The sequence below is a fragment of the Podarcis liolepis genome (assembly GCF_965112155.1).
Source record: "Podarcis liolepis genome assembly, chromosome: 4".
NCBI lineage: Eukaryota > Metazoa > Chordata > Lepidosauria > Squamata > Lacertidae > Podarcis > Podarcis liolepis.
Window position 1 is genome coordinate 37,454,014 of NC_139558.1, and position 25,302 is coordinate 37,479,315.

Genomic DNA, 25,302 nt, shown 5'->3' on the forward strand with positions numbered 1-25,302 from the left:
TGAATGCTCATTGGTGGCATGATTTGTCTCTCTGTGTGGTTTCCTGCTAGCTTCAGAGCCTCCACTGTGGCAGGAGATGCTAAGAACTAGAGCTCTACAGTATAAAATAGGCATGTTTCCTACTACTCCATCCTTATACATGGGAAAGGTCTAATTTAAGGATGGTTTAAATATTCAAACAGAGCAAAAGGAAATATGAAATTGGGAAGGTAAACCCTGCTGAAAATAAAACTTGCAACCTATTTTGTGTCAGTCCAGACACACATAAGTCTGAATTACCCAGGCATGCAAATTAGACTCGCATCTCCTCCTTTCTTATCTCCCTCCACTCTGACATTTCCTACCAACAACAAAATGAAAACAAAACTCATACTGTTGTGACAGGTGGAAGAACCCTGGCTCACTAAGTGACAGTCTAGCTAGCCAGTCTACCTGTCCATCCCACTGCAGAAATCAAAACATCACTTTCTGGGACTACAACTTTCTTAACCTTAGAAGGAAACATTTCTGAACATGCCCAAATGTGTTGTTTCAACTCCTGCATGTCAGAAGGGCACACAGCACAGACTCCCATCATTGCATACCTGCACTTTCACAACAAGAGGGTTGTGTTTTTTCTTCCTGTATGTGGGGGAAGGAGAACAGATGGGTAAAAACCTTTGCGTTTATCTTCCGATGTTTTGCTAGTATTTGTGCAAGGAATGCTTACAAAACTGAGATAGCAGAAGAGCTGTAGCTAGGGGTTTAACTATCCTGAACCCCTGGCTTACCTGGCAGCAAGTCAATATCTCAAGTCCAAGGCCGGGGGTCAAGCCACACAAGCAAAGTCCAAGAAAAGCAATCCAGGGTCAATCCAAGTAGCCAAGTCTGAAGTCCAGCAGTCAAAATACAGTCCTGTAGAGGTTCGTGAGCATCCAAGCCAGGGTCCAACAACATGGGATGTTCAGCAGACATAGCATCTCAGCTCAGCTGGCCTTTTGTACTTTGCATGTTTTGCAGCAACTGGGCTTGATGAGGCATGTGACCTTCATGTGCTCCAAGCCTCCTCCAGCTGAGGAATCACACCCCTCCTCCCAGAGCTAGCGAGCCCCACCAGGCCAGCTAGGGAGCTGGGCTCTGGGCCCTTGCCTGCCTCATAGAGAAACCCTCCTGCTGCTCGCTATGCCAGCCATGTTTGTGGAGACAGGGCCCCCTCTGGTTCTGGTGATGGGCCCTGCTGCTCTGGTTCCTGTGCATTGACTCCCTTCCCGTCACCATCCTCCTTCACTCTGTGAGTACTTCCTTCCCCATCCCCTAATTGTCCCAGTCCCAGCAACACCCCTCGCCAGGATCCTCTTCCTCCTCCCCATCATCCTGCCACTTCATGACATTGAGCATATGCATTGCAGGCAGAAAGTGAATGGTTCAATCCACTGTATCTCTGGGTAGAGCCATGGTTCTACCCTGGAGTTGCTGGATCTTGGTGATATGGTGCCCTGTATGAGGCCAAAATTTGACGTCCTCCCCTTTGTTTTCTTATTTCAAGGCATGGAAGCTGGTGTGCAACCATCTCTACTTTATAGTGCAGAGCTGAAAGGGTTTCTGCCCTTCCCCCACTGTTGTTCTTTTATTCATCTTTCTCTGTTGCTTTGATGCTTGTCTGAAGTGGTAGTCAAACCTACATCCCTGACTCTTTAAGACAAATTTAATTCCTGGACCTAAAAGCCCACTGCAAATGAATGCAAGCAAAGCAGCACTGGGAAGAGAGCAGTAATCCTAGCTGGCAGCAAGTACTTGGCTGCTGGTTTAGGGCATTAATCTCGTATCATGTCTAGAAATGAAAGATAATGTATTCATTTTGCTTAGCTTAATTACAATTTATATTCAGTTAACAGCAGAAAATCCTTTTTGCGCTAACAATACGCTTAACGTTTCCTGCTTTCTTGTCGATTTTACAAAGCGAGACATACAGCAATGTAGCGTTGTCTCAGGGACACAAAAGTAAGAAATGCAAACAAACAGGAACACAGCAGTGGAAAGCCATTGCAGTGATGGCTAATTAAAACTCATATTATTTTTTCTTAATGCACTACAGGTGCTTTGTTGTTCTTTGCAGAATATGTACTATGGCATCCTTGTCTCATTTGAAAACTGTGTGTTGTAGGCACTGTGTGTGTGTGTGTGTGTGTGTGTGTGTGTGTGTGTGTGTAAGTGTAGCTACATATATAGATATATGCACCTACTAGCATATCTGAGGAGGGCCATAGCTCTGCTTTGCAAAAGGTCCCAGGCTCAATCCCCAGCAACTCCGGATGTTCTTAGAAGCCCCTTTCACTCCTTCCTGCTCAACGCAGGACAGTCTGAGTGTCATGCACACAGGCTGTTGCATATAGGTAGACTGAAGCAATGTGCTCTTCCACATACCCTCTAGCCATGTTTACTTGGCTCCTGCAGGAGGAAGGGGAAGATATAAATTCAATAAGCAACCAAATACATAAATTTCATTTCCCTAATCAGGCAGGAAGCTTGAATAGGGTTGTAATCTAGAAGAGCATGGCAAAGCAAAGATACTGGGCAGTGTCCAAACATTGCACCCCATCAGCGGAGGGATTTATACTTGCTTAGTGGAACTTTCCCCCTGCTTCCCTCCCTGCAAGCACCCCACACCCTCCCCAAATCTGAAGGTTGGGGAAACTCCTTGAATAGATTAAGAGGGTGCATGTGGGGAGGAGGGGTAAATCCTTGCACTGATGGGATGTATTAGTTAGACCAGGCTTCCTCAAACTCGGCCCTCCAGATGTTTTTGGTCTACAACTCCCATGATTCCTAGCTAGCAGGACCAGTGGTCAGGGATGATGGGAATTGTGGTATCAAAACACCTGAGTTTGGGGAAGCCTGAGTTAGATTCTGAATATTAAGATTAAGAGTTGTTCTTAATCTTAATCCATAGGTTGTTGGCGTTTTCGTGCTCGTGTTAAGGCTGACTTACAAGAGTGCTATTAGGAAGTTTCCTTCTAACAAAAAATTACAAGTCATATTAACTTCATAACAAAGTCCTTATCTTCACCATAATTTTAATCACTTGACATGATTTTGAAAAAGTCAGAATGAGCCCAAGGGCTGAGTCATACACACATGACTCATCTCTTGAGATATCATGACTTGATGACTTATCACTGAATGACATTCTGAACAATGCGAGAACTGGCTCCATTGAAAAGTAGCCTGCTAGAAGCAATGGGACTAAATCTGAGCGTGCCATCCATTGTACACATGCAGATTGCTTGTAGTCATGGTTATCGGATGATGCACATGTTATTGCAAATTTGCCCTTTGTCAACACACTAGCAATTTCCTCCCTGTCCTCCTCTTGAGATTCCTAGGAAGCATTCAGTTAGGTGCTAGGTGGTATGAGTTCTTCTTATAAAAACATGGGGGGAGAGAGATATTTGTTGTTGTGCACGTCCATGGACAGGAATGTGAATAGCACCAAGAGAGTTTGTACAATTCTTTTTTATTTCAATTAATTTTGCAGAGGGAAAGTTCCAGGAAGATTGCATGAATTTGAAAGTAGGTTCTCCTTCAGTGGAGGACTTCAAGCAGAAGCTGGGCAGCCAAATACTGGAATAGCTCTAGCTCTGGATTTCCTGCATCAAACAGGGATTTGACTACATGACCTGCAGTGGGTTGGTGGCGGGCCTGCTGAGGTTGATGGGAGTTGGAGTCAAACAACATATTGAGGCCCTCAGGTTCCTCACTCCTGGCTTACCCTATCCAATGCTTAGTCTCATAACCTGGTGACCTCTAGATCAGGCATAGGCAAACTTGACCCTCCAGATGTTTTGGGACTACAACTCCCATCATCCCTAGCTAACAGGACCAGTGGTCAGGGATGATGGGAGTTGGAGTACAAAACATCTAAAACGCACCTGGTTGAGAAAGGCTACTTTCATACAAACCTGTTCCTTCTTTGTATTCCCAGGGTCTCATTACATACTTACATGGAAGAGTTCAGCTGTCATGAAATGGGATTCTATGGGTTGTTTTCAACTATCTTTCACTGGGAGTAGACACATTGGAATTAAGGACCATTGCTAAGTTTGGTTGATTAATTTCTATGGGTTTACTCTGAGCAAAAGTTAGATGAAGACAGCCCTATGCTTCATGACCATTTTGAAATACTATGACCATGTGACTAACTCAGCTTTAGGGCCTGCCTTCCAAAGAAAATCTTCAAAATCCCCAAGGATATCATTCTCTGGCTTCTGGCTTCTGGCCTATGGGATTAAGTGACACCCTCTATAAACATGTGCCAGGGATTCTGGGGCTGACAATAACATGAAGGGTTTTTACCGTAAGCAGCTCTGGTTTATTTTTCTGCAGCCTCTTCAATAAAATCTAATGCCATGAGGAAATTGAACTGCTTATAGATTTCCATCCTGCATCATTTAATGGCCACTCTGAATGTGCCAATAGGGAACATGAGTTTAGGTTCTTTTGCTTTAGTTCCCATATACATTTGCTAATGCATAGCTCAACCTGTAACTGTCCATTATTAACTCCTTCTAGTTATGTTTAATTAAAGCAGGCTGGTATTTTGTGTGCTGTGCTCACTGAACATAGAACTCTCCCTGACTGCTCCAGTGGGAACTCAGTAAAGTGAAGTGAACTCTAAGGCTGTGAATAACTGAACAGTTGGGTCATCATGAAATGAAAGGTCTGGGATTAACCACATTGTAAACCTGCATGGCTCTACTGACAGTAGGTTGATTATTCCTGTAGCTTTCCTGAAGCAATTGCAGAAGATGAAAAGGCGTTTGAATACACAGCCTGTTTCTTTAACTTATTTATTTAGATTTATGATCGGCCATGTGAATGAAGGCTGATTGCATGACACACACTGAAGTATAACTATACAGTGAAAAAATTGGAAAGAGAAATAGAATCACATCTGAGAGATGGGAAATAGACACCCATTCCTCAAAAGAATGTAACAGAAAATTACAATAACTGAGTGATACTAGTTCTTTGATAGAGATGAGAGGAAGAGATAGCAGTGAAAGCCCACATTACATGGCATTGTTTAAGTCAGTTTACTGCCAAGGTCTGAAATGCCACGCACAATCTAATAGGCTCTCTTGGTTAAGACTCATGATTCAGTTCAATGAAGCCAGCAGGATTGCATGTGCATCCTTTTGTATATGGGATGTAATTAAGGAAATTAGAAACTGTTTTCCCATTGGTTAATGTGGGGTGTCCAGCAAGGTTGTGAACCAAATCATTTGGTCAGTTCACATACCAAATATATACATAACTGTGTGTGGTTTTTTTTTTAAAGAAATGTACAAATATGGCTCATTTTACAGCAGCAATAACACTGAAGCATCAGTTTAAAAGACCTTGGTATGACCTTGTGTTGCTTTCACCAAATACTTTGGGAGATGTTTGCATAAGCAGACAATTAACTGAATGAATCAAATGCACTGTCTTTCTATCAGAAGGATGTTGAAAATTCACCTCTGAGGAAGTGAAGTATTTAAAAGCAGCTTTGTTTATAATTTCTTTGTGGATACTTGGCCAGTGACTGAGGCAATGTGACATAAAATGGCCATTTATGTAAGTGCTAATACCTAGGCCTAAGAGTGTGAGAATCGAAGCATTAATGTAATTAGAGAAACATAATTTCTGAACTGCATTTTTTAGAGCAGAACATGTTTACAGGAACAAAGGGGAGTTGCAATCTCACAAAAGCCAATTGCTATTAAATGGATGGTACAATTCCCCAGGATGTAGCGCACATGTTCCTATAATGATGGCTCACTTGGAATTATTTCTCAAAATTAGCTGCAAGCAATAATAAACCACAAAGAAATTACCAAAACGTAATGTGTCTGCTACTGGTCACATAACCTGGAAAGCTGTCTGTGGACAAATGCCAACTCCCTTGGCCTGAAAAGCGAGATGAGCGCCACACCCCACAGTCGCCTTTGACTGCACTTAACTGTCCAGGAGTCCTTTACTACCTTCTTTTTTAACCTCATACAGCTGAAGGATGTTGTGCTTATAAATGACCATGTTCTAAATGTCTTGTCAAAACATGTGAGTGCGATATATACTAAGGGTATGTACTGGCTCTGTTTGTGGGCTAAATAATAAGGTAAACTGAGATTAAGTGGGATCCTTCCAAGTCAAAGTGTGATGTCAATAACCACCCCCACTCCTGTACTGGAATAGTACCCCCAACAAGCACTGTGTTTTCTAGTGGCCTGGTAACATGTTGATTAGCAAAGCACAAATCAGATCAATAAAATGACCCTGTGCTCTGCCTCACTATGTATCTGAGCTATCTCTAAAGTGAGCGAAATGGCAACCCTTTCAGCTATACTTCCCATGATTCTGAAAACTGAGCAAGTTGTTTCCCCAACAGCATGACAATAGTAAAGCCGTCCTCAGTTCAAATAATGCTCAGATCTGTGCTAAATGTATCAAACATGGACAACAATATTCATAATCTGGAAAGAGCAATAAGAGATCAAAATGCAGCCATTTCCCCATGAGACAATATGATAAGGGCCACATCCATGTGCTTCTGTACCATATACATAACACCAGATTTGTGCTTGCCTTGGTTTTATGGAACATAAACGCTCAGGCACACCTTTCTGCTATGCTCAAATATCTCAGAAATGAAGGCCATTGTTGCTAATGGTAATACAAACTATGATCCACAACACAAAGATTCTATTCATAATCAGAAGGCTACAGTGGTACCTCGGGTTAAGAACTTAATTTGTTCTGGAAGTCCGTTCTTAACCTGAAACTGTTCTTAATCTGAGGTACCACTTTAGCTTATGGGGCCTCCCACTGCCGCCGTGTTGCCGGAGCACGATTTCTGTTCTCATCCCGAAGCAAAGTTCTTAACCCGAGGTACTATTTCTAGGTTAGCGGAGTATGTAACCTGAAGCGTCTATAACCCAAGGTACCACTGTTTTTCATATATTAGGCAGGGCAAACCCACATCTGCAACTCTTTGGGTGAAGACTTGGTGGGGAGATTCAGCCAGTCTTGCCCACGGCTCCCATATCTACATGACTATTAAAAAGAAACGCTGCGTATTAAATGGTTCATGCTTTCAGGGAACATCGTGCATGGAATGTTTGTGTATCTTTGCATACGTCAAACATCTATAGTTTTATTTATTCATTGAGTTGCAGTAAAATAGCAATCGAGAGTTTAGGTTTTAAATAACTCGCTGTGGAAAGCAAAGCCATACGAGTTAGGCATTTATGAGACAGGAAGACATTACTACTTCTGTTAGGCGAAGGGACATTCTTCTTAGCATGAAGAATTTAGCATCTCTTTTTTTTAAAAAAAAATTAGAGGCTGCGAAGAGGTTATTCTGAAGGTTACATTAACATGCTAGTGACAATGCTTGAAGTCTGTGATGCAAATTAAGCTGGAGTCTAGAGGGAGTATGAAATCTAAAGTGCTTTCTACTTCCTCAAGCTGTTGCGTGAAGGAATTTGATTGTAACGCAAGCAGCAAGACGACAGCCTTTATTACTCTGCTATGCAGATCTGTTGCCCACCTTTGCTAAGCCTGACTGAATCTATATTCTTGACAAATGTGTGATTCTATAAGCTGGGGCTGTGGTGTGTGTGTGGTTTACAAACTTAATCTGGAAGTCCATTCTTAAACCAAAGCATTCTTAAACCAAGGCATGCTTTCCCATAGCAACGGGGGACTCAATTTACAAATGGAGCACACTCAACAGGAAGCGAAACGTGTTATTATTCCAAGACAAAGTTCACAAACCAAAACACCTACTTCCGGGTTTGCAGAGTTCCTAATCCAAGTTGTTCATAAACTAAGCTGTTCTTAAACCAAGGTACCACTGTATATTGCAGACACCAGCTACCTTGCACTAAGTCCCTGCAATGAGAAATATATATGATACATGGGTACAAATGTGAGACAAAACTGTATGGCTGCTTTCTGGATTATACAGAGCAGACTTCTTCAAAGTGCTGCCCTTTAGATGTTTGGGGTGATGACTTGCATCAGCCCTGAGCTGGCTAGGGTTGATGGAAGTTGTAGTCCAAAACATCCAGAAGGTACCTGGTTGGAAAGGCCGGTTCATTTAATGTTCATTTAATGTTTTATTCACAAACATCTTGTGTATAGAATAAATACAGGAAAGGCAGTACGGAAATTCTTTGTTGATTCAGCAATCTGCAGTGAGGACTGCTGACTGATACGTTTGAGTATATTGTTTGACATGTCATTTATAGTGCATAATTTGCTTCCTTTGCTTACATTTAATGCATTGCACAAGAAGTGAAGTCAAATCAATACAACTCAGCAACCCCCCCCCCTTTAGCTTTGAAATTCATTTATACAGTCTGAAATCCATTCTCCCACCAAAATAAACAAATGAAATACACACAGATATATGCTCTAAATGAGTCAGCTTGTAATAGCCAGATGATGTAATCACCAAAATTACAATATGGTGGCACTAAGTGCAGGTACTTGAAATATAATCTTTGGATGGAAATGAGTTTACAAGAGAAATACTGCAAATTGTCTATTTATATTGGATAGATCACCTGATAACAATTGATTTCACATTTGAAAAACTACTCAACAAGTGATAGACTATTCTATATTATGAAATGGTCAGGGAGCTGTGATTGCAGTGCAACAGCTAATTCAGAAGGCAATGCAGTAGAAAACAAACAAGCTGTTAGGTGTTAGGAAGCTGAAGGTATGAAGCCTGTGTGTGTGTGTGTGTGTGTGTACATCTCCCATGAAAGGATACGCCATAACCTTCCTTTTCTTTTTAGGGCTGATGGAGTTTACCGGTCCGAAAAGGGTTCAGACATTTTTCTGGAGGATCTGTAGAAGGTTATGTTTGAGCGTTTGTTCATACTTGGGAGAAGGTGGCCAGGTCACCAATGACCGCCTCCAGTGGCCTTTAGTCCAGACAGGACAGACGGCTTAAGTTATGGTGACCTTTAATCCTGAGGCATTATGGCATAGGGACACTCTGGCATTGCCCTACACTGTATCTGCTTAGTGGGTCACAGTGCACTTGTCTGATTCACAGACCCATGGCTTGTGTAGCAAGGAGGAATCATTTATTGCAATCCTTGCTGCAGAGCACAGGTAGTGACTTTCATCGCCTCAGAAGTTGGGAGGCAAATGATCCCATTCCCCACTCCCAAGCAGAAAACTTTCCTGCTCAGACTATGTTTTGTTTTGTTGAATTGGATCTGGTTAGATTAATTGGTTTTCTCTGCAGATCCTCAAGTTTTCCTTAAAGTTACCTATATATGATAACTATAACCCTTTTCCCCAATTTAAAGCAGTGTCTTGAGGCTTCCTTGGGATGGGTGTGATGGCAATGCACAATATTGGGGAGCCAGGTCTCCAATGCAACATGGCCATGCTGTCCTACCAGCCTCTGCTGCTTCCCACCTTGGCACTACTTGGTGAAGAAAGCAACCAGATTCTCCTTCTGTCCTGTCAAACCATAGCCTTTAGCCTACTAGTCTACTTCCTGCCACCTGCCCACCTTGAACTTGAGTTGGGTGAGTGGATCAATGTATTTTTAGCATTTGCCACTTCCATACATATTCACCCATAAGTCCATTACATTCCTCTTTTAATCTGTCATACAGCAAAAAAGATCTTAGATCTGCATGAAAATTCACATTTAAATATATGTTAAACATATTTTTAAATATATTTCCTTTCAAAATACAGATTTGCACTAATAAGTGGTTTGCAACATTCAGAGAAATGCAAATGTTGTCTGACGTGGTCAGTTAGTCTTGGAATTTAAAAACATCAAATTCCCCAAGAATCTCTGGTCCTGAACACCATATGCAGCCATACCATACTCCTGTGACAGGGGACACAGGTGTCTCTAAACCACCGAGCCTCTTGGGCTTGCCAATCAGAAGGTCAGTGGTTTGAATCCCTGTGATGGCATGAGCTCCCATTGCTCTGTCCCAGCTTCTACCAACCTAGCAGTTTGAAAGCATGCCAGCACAAGTAGGTAAATAGGTACCGCTGTGACGGGAAGGTAGACAGCATTTCCGTGCACTCTGGTTTCCATCATGGTGTTCCGTTATACCAGAAGAGGTTTAGTCATGCTGGCTACATGACCTGGAAAGCTATCTGTGAACAAACACCGGCTCCCTCGCCCTGAAAGCGAGATGAGCGCTGCATCCCATAGTTGCCTTTGACTGGACTTAACTGTCCAGGGGTCCTTTACCTTCTTTTCTTTTTTTACTCCTGTGAATGCATGGTTTCCCTTATTTATGTGAACAGTCTCCAGTCCTATCTTGATCAGAACAAAATACTTGAATACTAGCTAATCAAGTTCTGTGACAACAGAGGTTTCACACCAAGCATATCACTAAGTGATGTTCCAATTTACATGTTATCATCACTTTGGCAGGGATGACACATGCTATGTTAAGCACTAATTTATGGAACCAGGGAAGATATCTCCTCCCAGTGGAACCACATTGGCCAGAATATCATGTTTGTATTTTTCCCCTGTGTATCCTTAATAGCAATTTTCCAGCATGGTTCTATATAATTCAACTGTGAGCAATGTGGACTCAGCATGTCCTCTTTTTTTTAATTCATTGCTCAGTGTTACAGAAGAAAATGTAGAATAAAATTACATTTATACTTTAAAAAGTACTGAAAAGTTTTACCCTCAAGCTTATTAATGAATCCCAAATCCAGAGGCAATATGGGCTGCCTCAGAGTGGAGTTGGGGTTTTGTCTGAGGTGAATCGTTATTTTTACGAGACGATCCAAGTTGGAGCAAGAATCCCTGAAGTGTTTTGTACTAGCATTTTGCTAATTTGGCCATCAAAAAGTATTGCAGGCAGAAAACAACTCTCTAAAACTTGCCATGATGTCACAGCACCAGGGTGGAATGATGCGTGCCAACACCAGTGTGGGCATATGACATGCAGGAAAAGCTCTATTGTGATTAACATGTAGCATATAATCAGGAAGAATGATTTTACCTGCACTCTCCAATCACAGTACTTTTTTTTTTGCGGAGGGGTGGGGTGGGGTTGCGACAGCTTTACAGGAGTAAAGATATAGCTATATTTTGATTTGAATTATTGGTTCAGGGGCCCTTGGACCACTGATCCAACTCATGCAGCTTCAAAATTATCTGAGGGAAACTGAGCTGTTTCTTTGAGACACTGTATGTCAACTGAAGTCCATCACAAATGGTGTCTATCCCAAGCAACAGTTAATTTTAGATTACAGGTCCAGGCTTCCATTATCTCCAAGAAATTTCTACATAACAGCCTCTGCTGGTCTATGCTTGGGAGCAAGGATTCACATCAGATCTGGATAACAACTCCTTGTGCTTTCCACTATTGGGCATAGAGAGCATGCCTAGACTTTCAGACATCCTCCTCTCCAGGCAGGACCCTGGGCAGCAGGGAATGAGTTTTTCATGATTGCTGCTCCTGGAATTGGAACTTGTTTTATTCATCTTAATACTGTCAAATAATTTAATATTTTTTCAGTCTTGCTCAAGTCAGTCCCAATACATACGAATTCCTTTTTCATTTCTTCTTTTGCCTAGATCTGTGGTACACTGCATTTCAGCAGAGTTTTCCTTAGAAAACTTGAGTCTTTCTCATTTGAGTTCACAAGAACTTTGCAGTAACTTCAAAGAGATCAGTATTAAAGCCATCATTTGCTATACATTTTGATGTAAGTGGAAATCTCTGGCCTAGAGTACTTTGCATATATGATGCATGGTGTACAGGGCAATATCACTAGTACTGAGATGATTTATGTTTGACTAAATGAATTCATAATTTTGATTCTGATTTAAGTAGAAATGCAGAACTTCAAAGTTTGGACTAATAGTGTGTTACATACTGTCTGTGCTTTAGAACCTCAAAATTTTGAATAATTTCAAAATATTAAAATACTGAATAGAAAATTGATACACGTGCTTGGGATTAAATCCTGCACGGCATTTAATGAACTTTATCTCTCAGTATATATACTACAAATATTGTCACCCCTTCTTTCCATATTAAAAAGTACAAAATACAGGGTGAACATGTTTTCTGCTTTACTGAGGACAGTCGTCTATTTGAGGAGCTGTCAAAGAAGTGGACTGGACTGTGCTCTGGACAGCCCATGAGATTTATCTGCTATAACATGAGAGTCAAGGTCTTGGTGGATGCAGTTGATTTTATCGGCATGGATGTTGAAGACTCCCAAAACCAGCAGTCTGGGACTCCTCTGAGACCATTTCTGTCACCTCAGGCAGGGAGACTGCTGGGCAGCGAGGCGGGCGTTAAACAAGCAGAATCCCTAATCTGTCCCGATTGCCCAACGCCAGGAACACACACTCTAGATTCCCCTGCCTCCGACTGGACCGAGAGCCTGGAGATTGAGAGAGAATCTCTATAGACCACAGCAACCCCCCCTCCCTGACCCTCAAGTCTGGTCTGATGCTGCACTGAGTACTTTGGTGGGCACAGCTGGGTGAGACCAGCTCCACCCTGTTCACCAACCGAGGTTTCAGTGATACATGACAGACCAGTCTCCTCATCCGTTATCAGATCATGGATGAGGGAGGTTTTATTCTGGGCTGACCTGGCATTCAACAGAAGCAGTCACAAACCTGAAGGCTGGCTGATATGACAACCACAATTCCCCAGGTTGGAGGAGGGGCTGACACATGTCACAGTCACTAACTGCATGTGCCATATGCCCCTTACCCAGCCTGCTCCTCCCCCCATGCCATACCTCCTCCTACCCAGAACCACTATAACTGGGTGTCCCCCTGCTCTCCTCTTCCTCCTAGGCACATCCCACAAAATGCCCTTACAACCCAGTTAAAAGCAGTTAAAATGCTTAAAAAGTACAGTGGTACCTCGGGTTACAGACGCTTCAGGTTACAGACACTTCAGGTTAGAGACTCCGCTAACCCAGAAATAGTACCTCGGGTTAAGAACTTTGCTTCAGGATGAGAACAGAAATTGTGCGGCGGCGGCTTGGCGGCAGCAGGAGGCCCCATTAGCTAAAGTGGTACCTCAGGTTAAGAATGGTTTCAGGTTAAAAACAGACCTCCAGAACAAATTAAGTTCTTAACCCGAGGTACCACTGTATATATTTTTTTTGAAAAATCAATTTAAAAGAAGAAGCTGTCTCTGCTGAGCAGCAGCAGCAGCAGTCCTTATAAAACCTGTCAGGCCCCGCCTTGGACCAGGTGGATAGAGGCAGGAGCAGGGCTCTCAGTCTCCCTGCAGGGTTGTCCTTCTAGCCACACAAAAGTCAAATGTTTCTATGAACACACCACACAAGCAACATTTCTCTATCCATGCAAGCAAGAGGTATTGTCGTAGTTCAAGGACACATTCCAGTCTAACAAGAGCACTTGAGAGTGATGGCAATGCACAATATTGGGGAGCCAGGTCCCAATGCAACGTGTGAGAGATGTGGTCTGGCGGGGGGGGGGGTTCACCATAGAGAGGCATAGAGGGCTGCTTTTGGCAGCCATTCTAGAGTTTTGCTGTGCCAGGTATAAACCAAAGCAAGCAATTAAAAATCCATATAATGCCCAAACTCTTTCAACCCTCTAGATCAGGGGTCTGCAACCTTTAAGACAAAAAGAGCCACTTGGACCCGTTTCCGAAGAAAAAAAAACTGGGAGCCGCAAAACTCGTCATTATAAAAATAACTTTTTTGTCACTTTTTATTATTTCTTTGTTTGACCCCTCAGAGTTACTCCTCCTCATAGAAATAAACGTTAAATTAACAAGTTACCTTTTTGTGTGTGTGTGTTCTTCACTCCCCTTCAAAACAGTGACCATGCCCCTTACAATGTAGTGGGCGGGCGGGCAGGAAGGTGATGTTGGGACGGTGCGTGACTAACGCACGCACCGCCCCCATGTGACGTCACAGCCAGTACAGCGCCCGTCACAGTGGGGAGTGTTGGTGTGCACAATGCGCCTCCTCCCCTCGCTAGTATCCGCCCCGGAGCCACGGCAAAGGTGTAAAAGAGCCACATGCGGCTCCAGAGCCGCGGGTTGCAGACCCCTGCTCTAGATTCTAGGAAGATATATTTTAGAATGTCCAACAGAATATGATGCTATATGTTATTACATTTTTGTGTCTGTGCATATAATTTATGTACATTTGTTTATACTTTTCAGCTCTTTGAAGAATGGCCTCTGTAGCCTCTTAAATATTCAAATCAAGATTCACTTAGAGAGATTAGACCTATTCATAATGGCACCGTGTTTTCTTTAATGTGATTTTCTTTAGCAGGCGGACTCATAAAAATGTTTCGGATTTCTTTACATTAATAAGAAAATGGATCTCCTCATTAACCAAAACTAATTTTGTGTTTTTGAGAACAACCCAATTCAAGGACCGGGATTGAAAAAGCCATGCTAAATTGAACGCAGAATGTATATGTGATAAATGTCAGAAGAATGAAGGGAAAATGCATCATTAACTCACAGAAAGAAGAAAGAAAATGTGCACATATTTAATTGACTAGGAGTGTTCATCATTCCTCGATGTGGGGAAATAAATTATGGGAAAAATATTATAGTTTTGGTTATTTGGTGAATGAGGCTGTAATTTGACTGTGCATGTGCATCAATTCATTTGACTTTCCAAAAGCCATGGCAGAAGCATCACAGGAAAGTGACTTCTTATTGCAACTGGGTATACTAGATAAGACTCCATCATGACTAGGGATAGAATTCTGATGGAAATGTAAATGGGAGCAAATGGGAAATGTAAAAAAGTTGCTGGTATTTACTCATTGGTTCTATGTCCAGAATGGGAATCAGTCTAGCAAATGTGATCATTATTCACTGTTGTTGTTTTCTGTCTCGGAAATGATACACAACTGATGACAACCCCCGCCCCCAATGCATTGTTTTTTCTTTGAACTGAAATGAATGGTCCAGAATAGCATAATAGTGATATAATTACAGTGGTACCTCGTGTTACAAACACCTTGGGTTACAAACACTTCGGGTTACAGACACTGCTAACCCGGAATTAGTACCTCGGGTTAAGAACTTTACCTCAGGATGTGAACAGAAATCGCACACCGGTGGCACGACAGCAGCGGGGGACCCCATTAGCTAAAGTGGTATCTCAGGTTAAGAATGGTTTTGGGTTAAGAACAGACCTCCGGAATGAATTAAGTTCGTAACCTGAGGTACCACTGTATTTATTTAATTAATTGCATATATCACCATAGCAGACAGCAAAGTTTTTTGACAGAAACCAAACTGCAGCAGAATGGAAACAGCACTGTGTGCAACCTATGCCGGCTGTGGTGTGTGAAAATGGGCATCTCGGGTAGAACTCCCAGAGACAAACTACATGTGATATGGGTATGCTGTGCCCTGATCAAAATCATGCTACTGTTCAATGCAGGAGAGACTGAGCTAGCACAAACCAGAATGGAACAGTATTTGTTGATTTTTGAGCCATCCCCTGATTTAGAACACAAAGTGCATCGATACAAGACAGTGTGTACTTTTCCTTTTGCACGTGGGCAAAGCAGATAAAACCAAAATGAATTTTTCAGCTAAAGTTGGCCTTAGTGTTTCAGACTCTTTTCACAGGATCCCTTTAAGTGGTATGTGGAATAAGAACTTTTGTTTATTGTTGATTCTGCTGATACATGCAGTACATCTAAATGTGCTTGTAACTATAAAGCCACATTGAAAGATCAGCAAAGACTTGAGCAATGAACTTCTTTTTTTTTTTTAAGTACACCTTCAGTCATACTGTTATAGGTTCACATGGGAAAATGTATTTAATTTGGCTAAGAGGCTTCCTGTTCAGGAAACACAATAAACAGGATCTTAAATGGGATATCTAATGCAACTAGCACTTTCATTGCTATAATTCTTCATCTCATCTGTGTAAACAAACCAGCAGGAGAGCAGGTTTTTAAGGATTTTATGTATGGGTTTAATTGGGCCTTTCAGCTTGACTAAAAAAACACCACAATAAAGAAAATGTCCAACACAGTTATTGTTGTTTTTTAAAAATAATAATTATAACTTAATTGAAGTGAATGGGACTATTTGAGGAGCTACACCCATGTTACAACCACCAAACATATTTAGTGTAATGATTAGGGATGACAATTACTGATCAACATAAAATATGAAAGGGACAAAATAGCTCCTTGGAGTTGTAAGTGTCAACAAACTTGCATTATTGAGGCCCTACTAACCTTTTAATCAGGGTTATTGAGGTCCTGTTAATCTCTGGGTGTATTTTTTTCCACTGAGAGATTTTAGAACTATTGAGCCCAGTCTAAATATTGGCTTGTCATTAAACCAATGGAACAAGTTAATTGTGACAATTTTATATCCCTTTGGTTTTAGCTTGTTTAGGGTTTAGTATTTTTAGCTACTGAAGTGGGACCCAGAGAGATTTACCCTCATATACTAATTATTTCCATCTCATATTGCTCTTTTCATGAGGGAATCATGGGGAATGTCTACATGTGTTTAATGGGTGGTGACATGTCCAATGACATCTGCCATTGGGTCACTGCGCCTCCACAAGTGAATGAAATGTAGCATGATATGGTGGTATATCGATCAAAAAGCCAGATTTCCATAATGCAACAAATACTGAAGTATAAAAGGAATATTAGAAACAAGGACAGAAATGCTAGCATTATAGCCAGGAAAACTAATGCAATAATTCCCATGTCTGAATGCACCCTTACATCCACTAATTTCAACATGCCTACTCTAGGTCTTTATCTTGTGTTGCAATAAAAAAGGAGGGAACGTATGATGTCAGATAAGAGTCAAGGAAATGGAAAAAGTAGTGACAGCAACATTTTATATAAGTGGATAAGGAAGGAAGTGAAGGAGAAAGGGGGGGGTCAAGCGACAAGGCAAGAAGAGAATTGGATAGTGTATTGGTTTAAAACTTTATGTCTAATGGTCTGAGAAGACCTTGACATGACAATAGCTTGGGGATCAGTTAATCAAATACTTTTGGTCAAGCCTCTTGAGGCATCACACGGGTCAAATCCCAGAATCAAAATGTGTGTGTATGTGTGTACAAATTTGTAAAAATATGTAATAAAATATTTCCCTGTTTATTTTTAACAATAAAAACCCCCACATGACCTGCTTCTTTAGGAAACATATACAAATCACTCTAAATGCACTTATAGCTCAATCGTACACATGTATAAAGGTAAAGGTAAAGGGACCCTTGACCATTAGGTCCAGTCATGGCCGACTCTGGGGTTGCAGCGCTCATCTTGCTTTATTGGCCGAGGGAGCCGGCGTACAGCTTCTGGGTCATGTGGCCAGCATGACTAAGCTGCTTCTGGCGAACCAGAGCAGCGCATGGAAATGCCATTTACCTTCCCGCCGGAGTGGTACCTATTTATCTACTTGCACTTTGACGTGCTTTCGAACTGCTAGGTTGGCAGGAGCAGGGACCGAGCAACAGGAGCTCACCCCATCATGGGGATTCGAACCGCCGACCTTCTGATCGGCAAGTTCTAGGCTCTGTGGTTTAACCCACAGCGGCACCTGCGTCCCGTACACATGTATACTCATAAGTAAATACTATCCATGGTGCTTACTCACAGGTAAACATTCTGTTTTTGTCATCCAAGCATAATAATATTCAGCCCAACCATCCTCTGCTACAGATGAAATTCAACAAATGGTGCATTCCGGAGATAGTTTATACTTGCAGAGAAGCAGGGCAGAATGATAGATAATTGTATGCTGTTTATTTTCTCTGGACCCAAGCAAGAAGTTACCATGGTTTGAAAATAAGCCCTCTACATGATGAATGCATACGAGGCCCCAACACATAACATGATGATTTCCCAAATATAGTTGTATTCCCTGTGCCCACTTGCCCAAATTATCTCACAACTGCAGAGAAAGACTCATCGGGCGTGTGTTAAAAGAATCAAATTTGAGAATGCCTGCACCCACAGAATCAGTAATATTTGCTATAATTACTTGTCATTTCTTAATAACCCTGATGTTTATCCAGTTGGTGAATGAATAATTGCAATATCTGAGGTATTGTTCTGCTGTCTCTCCAGAGCTAATTTGTCAAAATATCACAAAACATATCACTAAAGCACTAGAAATCTGGTGGCGAAATGTCATTGTTTTGCCAGTCTACTCAAAATGAATAGCCTGACCTTCACAACCATCCATTTTGGGCATGCTTTTTTAATTAAAAGTGTGAATATAGCTCATAAAGCTTAATCTCTTCCCCAGATAAGTGATGAAATGTCTGCAAATAACAAAGACCACCCTGGCAGCGCATAATATGAAATGGATCTATCTCTTTTCTTCTTCCCCTAATTGCCCTCAGCATTGGCCTGCATGTAACTGATGACGGAACCATATTGCTAATTGTACATGAACACTCATTTAGCACTTATAAACTTTTTACTGAACATGTTTCTAAGTGCCACGGGCCTGATTTTAAAAGCTATGGGAAGAAGGTGCTTGATTATTAAGAGGACAATGCCTCTTTCCTGCCTTCTTAAATCAAGAAAACATGATACTACTTTAAACAGTCATAGCTTCCCTCCCAAAAATTGTGGGAGCTTTCGTTTGCTAAGTGTTAAGAAGTTCCTATTCCACTCCCAGAGCTACAACTCACAGAGTGGTTTAACAATCAATCTGTTTTCAGAGTGAATGCTGACAATACTTTCAAAGAGCTCTTTTCCACACTGAATGGCATGTATCAGCGGTAGGGGCAGGGCTGGTCCACATAGTCCCCTGATCACCCCTATCACCCATTGCTTTAACATGGGGGTATCATATGGAGTTCCTTGATATTACAGTGGCACCTTGGGTTAAGTACTTAATTTGTTCTGGAGGTCTGTTCTTAACCTGAAACTTTTCTTAACCTGAAGCACCACTTTAGCTAATGGGGCCTCCACCAGAGCACGATTTCTGTTCTCATCCTGAAGCAAAGTTCTTATCCTGAAGCACTATTTCTGGGTTAGCGGAGTCTGTAACTTGAAGCGTATGTAACCTGAAGTGTATGTAACCTGAGGTACCACTGTACTTGCATTTTTTTCCCTTGCTTTTGTTTTTTCTTACTTTCTGGTAGTTGCCTTTGTAGAGTATTACATTATTGTTTTAAGGCTAAGAGCATCATGGCTTTTTTCTGTTATATTAATTTCCTGATTATATAAGCGTGATTTGGGAAGAATTTTTAATTTATAGTTACAAAGCAATATAGTAACATGAGAAGACAATCAGGGCTGGAATTATAGATGTAATAAGGAGAGGTTTGTTTGTTTGTTTGTTTGTTTGTTTGTTTGCCATTAAATGTCAGCTTATTAACAAGAAAATAAACGATAACAATGCAGCGCTCTTTTGTAAGGTGAATCCTAGGGCCAGTAAGCGTATAGTGAACATGCAGATTGCTAATTACTAATAATTTAGAAGCAACTATACCCTTTAAAACATCAGAGAAATCACTATTTAATTCACAATGTTTGCAGCAGCTATCATTGTCACAGGGGTCAGTTGTGACGTTTCTTGGGACTGAAATCTATTGAGACTCAATCTCTTCAAACTAAGTGAACGGGCATTAAAATGGTAACTGTGATTCAGAGTAAGTAGGTATGAAGTAATGCACACTGGGGCAAAAAAACCTTCACTCGTACACTTATGGGGGTCTGACCTGGCAATGGGTGACCAGGAAAGAGATCTTGGGGTTGTGGTTGACAGTGTAGAAAGAGTTAAAGCACTTGAACAAGTCATACATGCCTCAGGATTCTTAGTAACACAGTTCAATGAAAATGTTGACCCAGTGTGCCAGTCAACTGTAGGCCAGCTTTGTTGCTTGTGCTGGAGCCTTCATAGGTGGGAAGGGGCAAATGCCTGTGAAAGTTTGATAATAATACCAGGTAGCACACCATCTAGTATATTGCTCCAAGCTACTATAGAACTGTATGGGAAATTTTAGTTTTAATTTTGTGATTTGCAACTACAGAAGCATTCCATTGCATGTAAAGCTTTGTTTGATGGGCCGCAACAAACTTCAACTGTACTTAATAAAGAACCCTCCCTTTAAATTGCAAAGCCATCAACATTCCCCAGATGTTTCCATAAATTACCATGTGCTTGTCTAATTGACTTGTTTAATTGGCTATTTGTGATTGTCTAACTGGCTATTTGTGACTGTCTAATTGGCTATTTTTAGGATGCATATTTTGTTCTCTCTTTACTAGCCAAAGGAAAGTCATTTTGCAAAGTTTCCCTCTCTGTTCAGGCAGCAAAAAACACTATCGACCACTTTTTAGAAAGTTGCATACTACATACTGCTATCCTTGATTTCACAGTAATCATTTTCAAATTGTTACTTACATTGGTAAAAGTTCCTTCTGAGAATTTTAGGACATTCAGAAAGATGTCCCAGCTATCTAGTAAAAGAACTAGGTCATTCTGACCCAGATTCTGAACTGTGTTTGAACTCTATTTGGGATAAGTTGATGGCAAAAAAGAAGGCAAAGATGTCTATATATCTTGTTTATTGGCTGTCAGACACTAGACCTCGTCAGGTATCTTCCTGACTATTTTCACTCCAGCACAGCTGCTCATGTATCAAAGAAGCATCCACAAAGCTGTTCAGTTTTTCAATACCATTTCATGCTGTCAACTGAAACTAGTGCAAAGCCAACATGGATGGTGCACTTTGTGAACATCCTCGCATGCTTCCCTTGGATATTTTTGTATTAGGCCTCCCTTTGGATAACTTTGTACAGCCCTCTGGAAAAGGGTGCAAAACAGTTTGCAAGCAGGAAGGGAATTGGGAGAAAATAAAAGACATCTCTGTTGTTAAAGCAAATGAGCCAAACCCTTTTCACCATTAAAGATGGAAGATAAATTCAGTCCAGTAAACATTTAAGGGTGAATGTGCTGCATATGCGCTTTCCAAAACAGTATTGTCAGGGGTTTAGGAGCAGAGGCACGGGCAAGGGAGGAAACAGAGAGCGAAGGGGAGGAGGCAGAAGAAAAGATGAGTGATGACGACGACCCGAGATCTCCTAGTCTTTCCAGTGAATCAGAGGATTCACAGAAAGGAGCACCAGTGGCCAGGGCAAGGGGGGAGTCTAGGGGGGCACCCCAGGAAGATAGAGCCAGAGGGGACTCAGGGGGGAGCAGCTGGAAATCGGGACCAGCGTCACCGCCAGGAAGCAGGGAAGAGGAAGGGAGCCAGGGGGGAAGCGCTGGCAGCTCACCACAGGAGGGAGGACATGAGTCAGGAGTGGCCACACCTCCATCGGGGAGCGAAGAAACGGTTAAGAGGAAAGTGGAAGGTTGGGCGCGCGCGCCAAGTTCAAATGCAGAGGAAGGCGGCGCAGTATGCAGCCCCGAAAGGGAGCCAGGTCCTAAAGCCCGGCGCAAGGAGGCAGGAGGGTCCGGGTCAGCGTCAGAAGAATCCCGGAAGGAAGAAGCCCCGGGGGGTAGAGGGACCCAGAGGAGGACAGTCAGGCAGAAAAGGTGGAGCAAGGCTAGGATATTAAGTTGGTGCACACGGGGCGGAGACTCAGACGGAGCTTCGCCGATCTAGCTACTAGACGTAGAGTTGCGCGCAGCAGCGTGAGAATGGAAACTGTAATTCAATAAAGACTTTTACTTAATGATCGCTGGCTAGCGTGATCCTGTGTGAGCTAGGATCTTCAAGCAGCTCTGACAGTAAGCTCCGTCTCCCTCTTGTGGGCATCTACAGCCTCGAGGAGGGGAGAGAAACAGGTGCCTACTAGCGAGCTCACGAACGGCAGACGACATGACGGCTGAGCAGCAGATAGAGGAACTCAGAAACGCAGTGGCACAACTGAACGCCGAGGCTCTCGCATCCAGGAAGAGAGAGGAGGAGGCAGCTGCCGCCTGCAGGGATCTCCAGGTCAGGTTAGACGTGCTGACAAAGCAGACACCCCGGCAGGAGGGAATTGGGTTGGCGAGACGGACAGGCGGGCTGGTCTCTCACTTCGATGGGAACCTGCAACAGTATCCCAACTTTAGAGCCGACGTACTGTGCGCACTGCAACTGCTGCATAAAGACTTTAGAGATGAACAAGAGAGAGTGGGGTTCATCATGTCCCATTTGCATGGGGATGCGAAAGCATGGCTACGCAATTTATGGAGAGATAAGGATCCGGCGCTCCAGAATGCAGATGCCTTTATTAAAGCGATGGATGGGTGTTTTTTATCAAGTATTGACGTGGATCTGGCACGGAAGGAGGTGCATGGGCTGAGACAGGGGAGGGCCAGCGTCAGGCAGTATCATGCCCGCTTTTTCGCCTTGGTCAGTGCCCTGGAATGGGACAGAGATTCGGCTCCTGTAAGAGACCTCTTTTGGGAGGGGCTGCACAACTCGATTAAAGATGAGATCGCGAGGGGGGAGAGACCCCGAACCACCCAAGAGGTCGTTCAGAGGGCACTGGCAGTGGGGGTGAGGCTGGAAGGACGTCCGTGGAGCAGGGACGAAGGGCGTGAAGGGCGCGAACCAGCCAGGGGCCCCTCCTTCCTTCCCAGAGAAGCAGCGCGGGCGCAATCCACGCCTCCGCCAGGAGGAGGAGCCGAACCTATGGAGGTTGGAGGTGCAAGGGCTCAGTCAGCAACCAGAGCCCTAGCACCGGCAGCAGTGAAAGCGAAGCCTCCTAGAGGGAACAGGAAGTGTTACGTCTGTGAGGAGCCAGGGCATATGGCAAAAGAGTGTCCCCAGAGGCTCCACAAGCTTACTGCAGCCTCGGCAATGGTGACTGCAGCACCGCAGCAAGGGGGACCACAGCAGGGAAACGACGCAGTCTGGCTGGAGGAAGAGGCCCTGGGGCCCAGCCAGACGTGTTAGTGACGCAGTCCCCAGAGGTTTTACAGCCCGTGAACCCCCTCCCGCCCAAACCAGTGGTGAGGCTCACCGCATCTCTCCAGCTGCCCAATGGAATCACCACTGACGTGCCAATCACCATTGACTCAGGCAGCAATGCGGACTTTATAGGGCAGGACTTTGTCGACAAACACGCTATACAGTTGCTGCCGGCCACACTGCCCCTGCAGGTTGTCACGGTGGATGGCAGGGAGTTGCTAGGGGGGCAAGTGGTGAAGCAGACGCCGCCCATGGCGATGCGACTTGGAAATCACAAAGAAATCATCAGCTTCAATGTCACTCAACTATCGGATACGCCCATTGTATTGGGAATGAGTTGGCTGGACAAGCACAGCCCAACGCTGGCTTGGTACCAGAGGCAGCTGATCTTCGGCTCTTCCTTTTGTGCTGAACACTGCATCGTGCCCCGGCAGGAAGGAGAGGAAGAGGAGTCACAGCTGCTGCTAGGCACGCTGCAAGCGATTCCCCACAAGTACGCAGAATTTTTGGAAGTTTTCTGCGAGAAGGAGGCGGACAGGCTGCCCCCTCACAGACCATATGACTGCAAGATTGACCTGCTGCCGGGGGTGGCGCTGCCTAAGGGGAAACTGTATTCCATGTCAGAGGACGAGCTGCAGGAACTCAAACAGTTCATAGATCATAATTTGGAGCGCGGTTTCATCCGAGAGTCCAAGGCAGCGGGGGGTAGCCCAGTATTCTTTGTTAAGAAGCGAGACACGCCCCAAAAAAGACTGGTCGTGGACTATCGCATTTTAAACAATGGGACCAAGCCGTCGGACTTCCCCATGCCCCGAATCGACGACCTCCTGGCGAAGGTGCGGAAGGGAAAAGTGTTCACCAAGTTAGACCTGCGAGGGGCGTACAACCTCATTCGTATGCGGGAGGGAGATGAGTGGAAGACGGCCATGTTCACGCCACTGGGTACCTACGAATACAGAGTTATGCCCTTTGGATTGCAAAATGGCTCCCACGTTTTTCAAGCTTTCATGCATCACGTGTTGGTGGGACTTCTCTACAAGACGTGCGTCTGTTTCTTAGATGACATCCTGATCTTTTCGGAATCGCAGCAGGAGCATGACAGACACGTCAAGGAAGTGCTGACCAGACTAAAGCAACATAGGCTCTACGCCAAGCTGGAGAAGTGCCAATTTGACGTGACGGAGGTGGATTTTCTGGGCTACAAGTTGTCTGACAAGGGGCTCGCCATGGACAGCGCCAAGGTTCGCGCGGTATTGGATTGGAAGAGTCCACGCAACCGGAAGGAGGTCCAGAGGTTTGTCGGCTTTGCGAACTTCTATCGCAAGTTTATCAAGGGCTTCGCGATGCAGACAGCGGCCATCACAGACACGCTTAGCTCCAAGAAAAAGAAGTTCGTTTGGACAGAGGAGGCGGAGCAGTCCTTTCAGGCACTCAAGCGTCTCTTCGCGTCGGAAGAGCAGCTGCTTCACGTCAACCCCAGCAGGCCGATGAGGGTGGAGACAGACGCCTCGGACAGAGCCGTGGGGGCGGTCCTGCTGCAAAAGGACCAGCAGGGGGTGTGGCGACCGGCAGCGTTTTACTCCAGGAAGCTCAGCAAGTCCGAGCAGAACTACACCATCTGGGACAGGGAGTTGCTGGCCATTCATGCAGCGTTCAAAGCGTGGAGGCACTTCCTGATCGGCGCCAAGCACACGGTGCAGGTTTGCACGGACCACAAGAATCTGGAGCACTGGCGCACGGCACAGTTCCTAAACCAGAGGCAGATACGTTGGGCGGAGTTTTTTGCGAACTTCGACTTCCGCATAGAGTATGTCCCGGGGGACACTAACATCATGGCGGACGCCCTCTCCCGTAAGCCACAGTATCTGGAGGACGCAACGCCAGCGGCCGCCATGCACATCTTCGCACCAACAGTATGGGCGTGCGCCGCGGCCACTGTGGACCTGGAGGCGGTGCGACGAGCGTTGCAGGATGACTCCTTCGCGCAAGCAAAGATGGCAGAGGTGCAAAGGGGCACGGCTGCGGCCGACGGTTTCCAGCTACGAGATGGTTTGCTCATCCGTAAGGGGGCCATCTACGTGCCGGGAGACGACCTTCGCGCCAAGGTGCTGCAGCAGCTGCACGACGCGCCCACGGCCGGGCACTTTGGCAAGGAGAAGACGGTGGAATTAGTAGCCAGGGATTTCTGGTGGCCTGGAATGAGAGGGGAGGTCGCAGACTACGTGGCGAGGTGTGACACCTGCCAGAGGGCCAAACCAGTGCACAAACCGCCGGCCGGACTGTTGGAACCGCTGCAAACTCCGGTCGAACCTTGGGAGAGGGTGGTCCTGGACTTTGTCATGGATCTGCCCAGCTCGAGGGGCAAGACGGCAGTGCTGGTGGTGG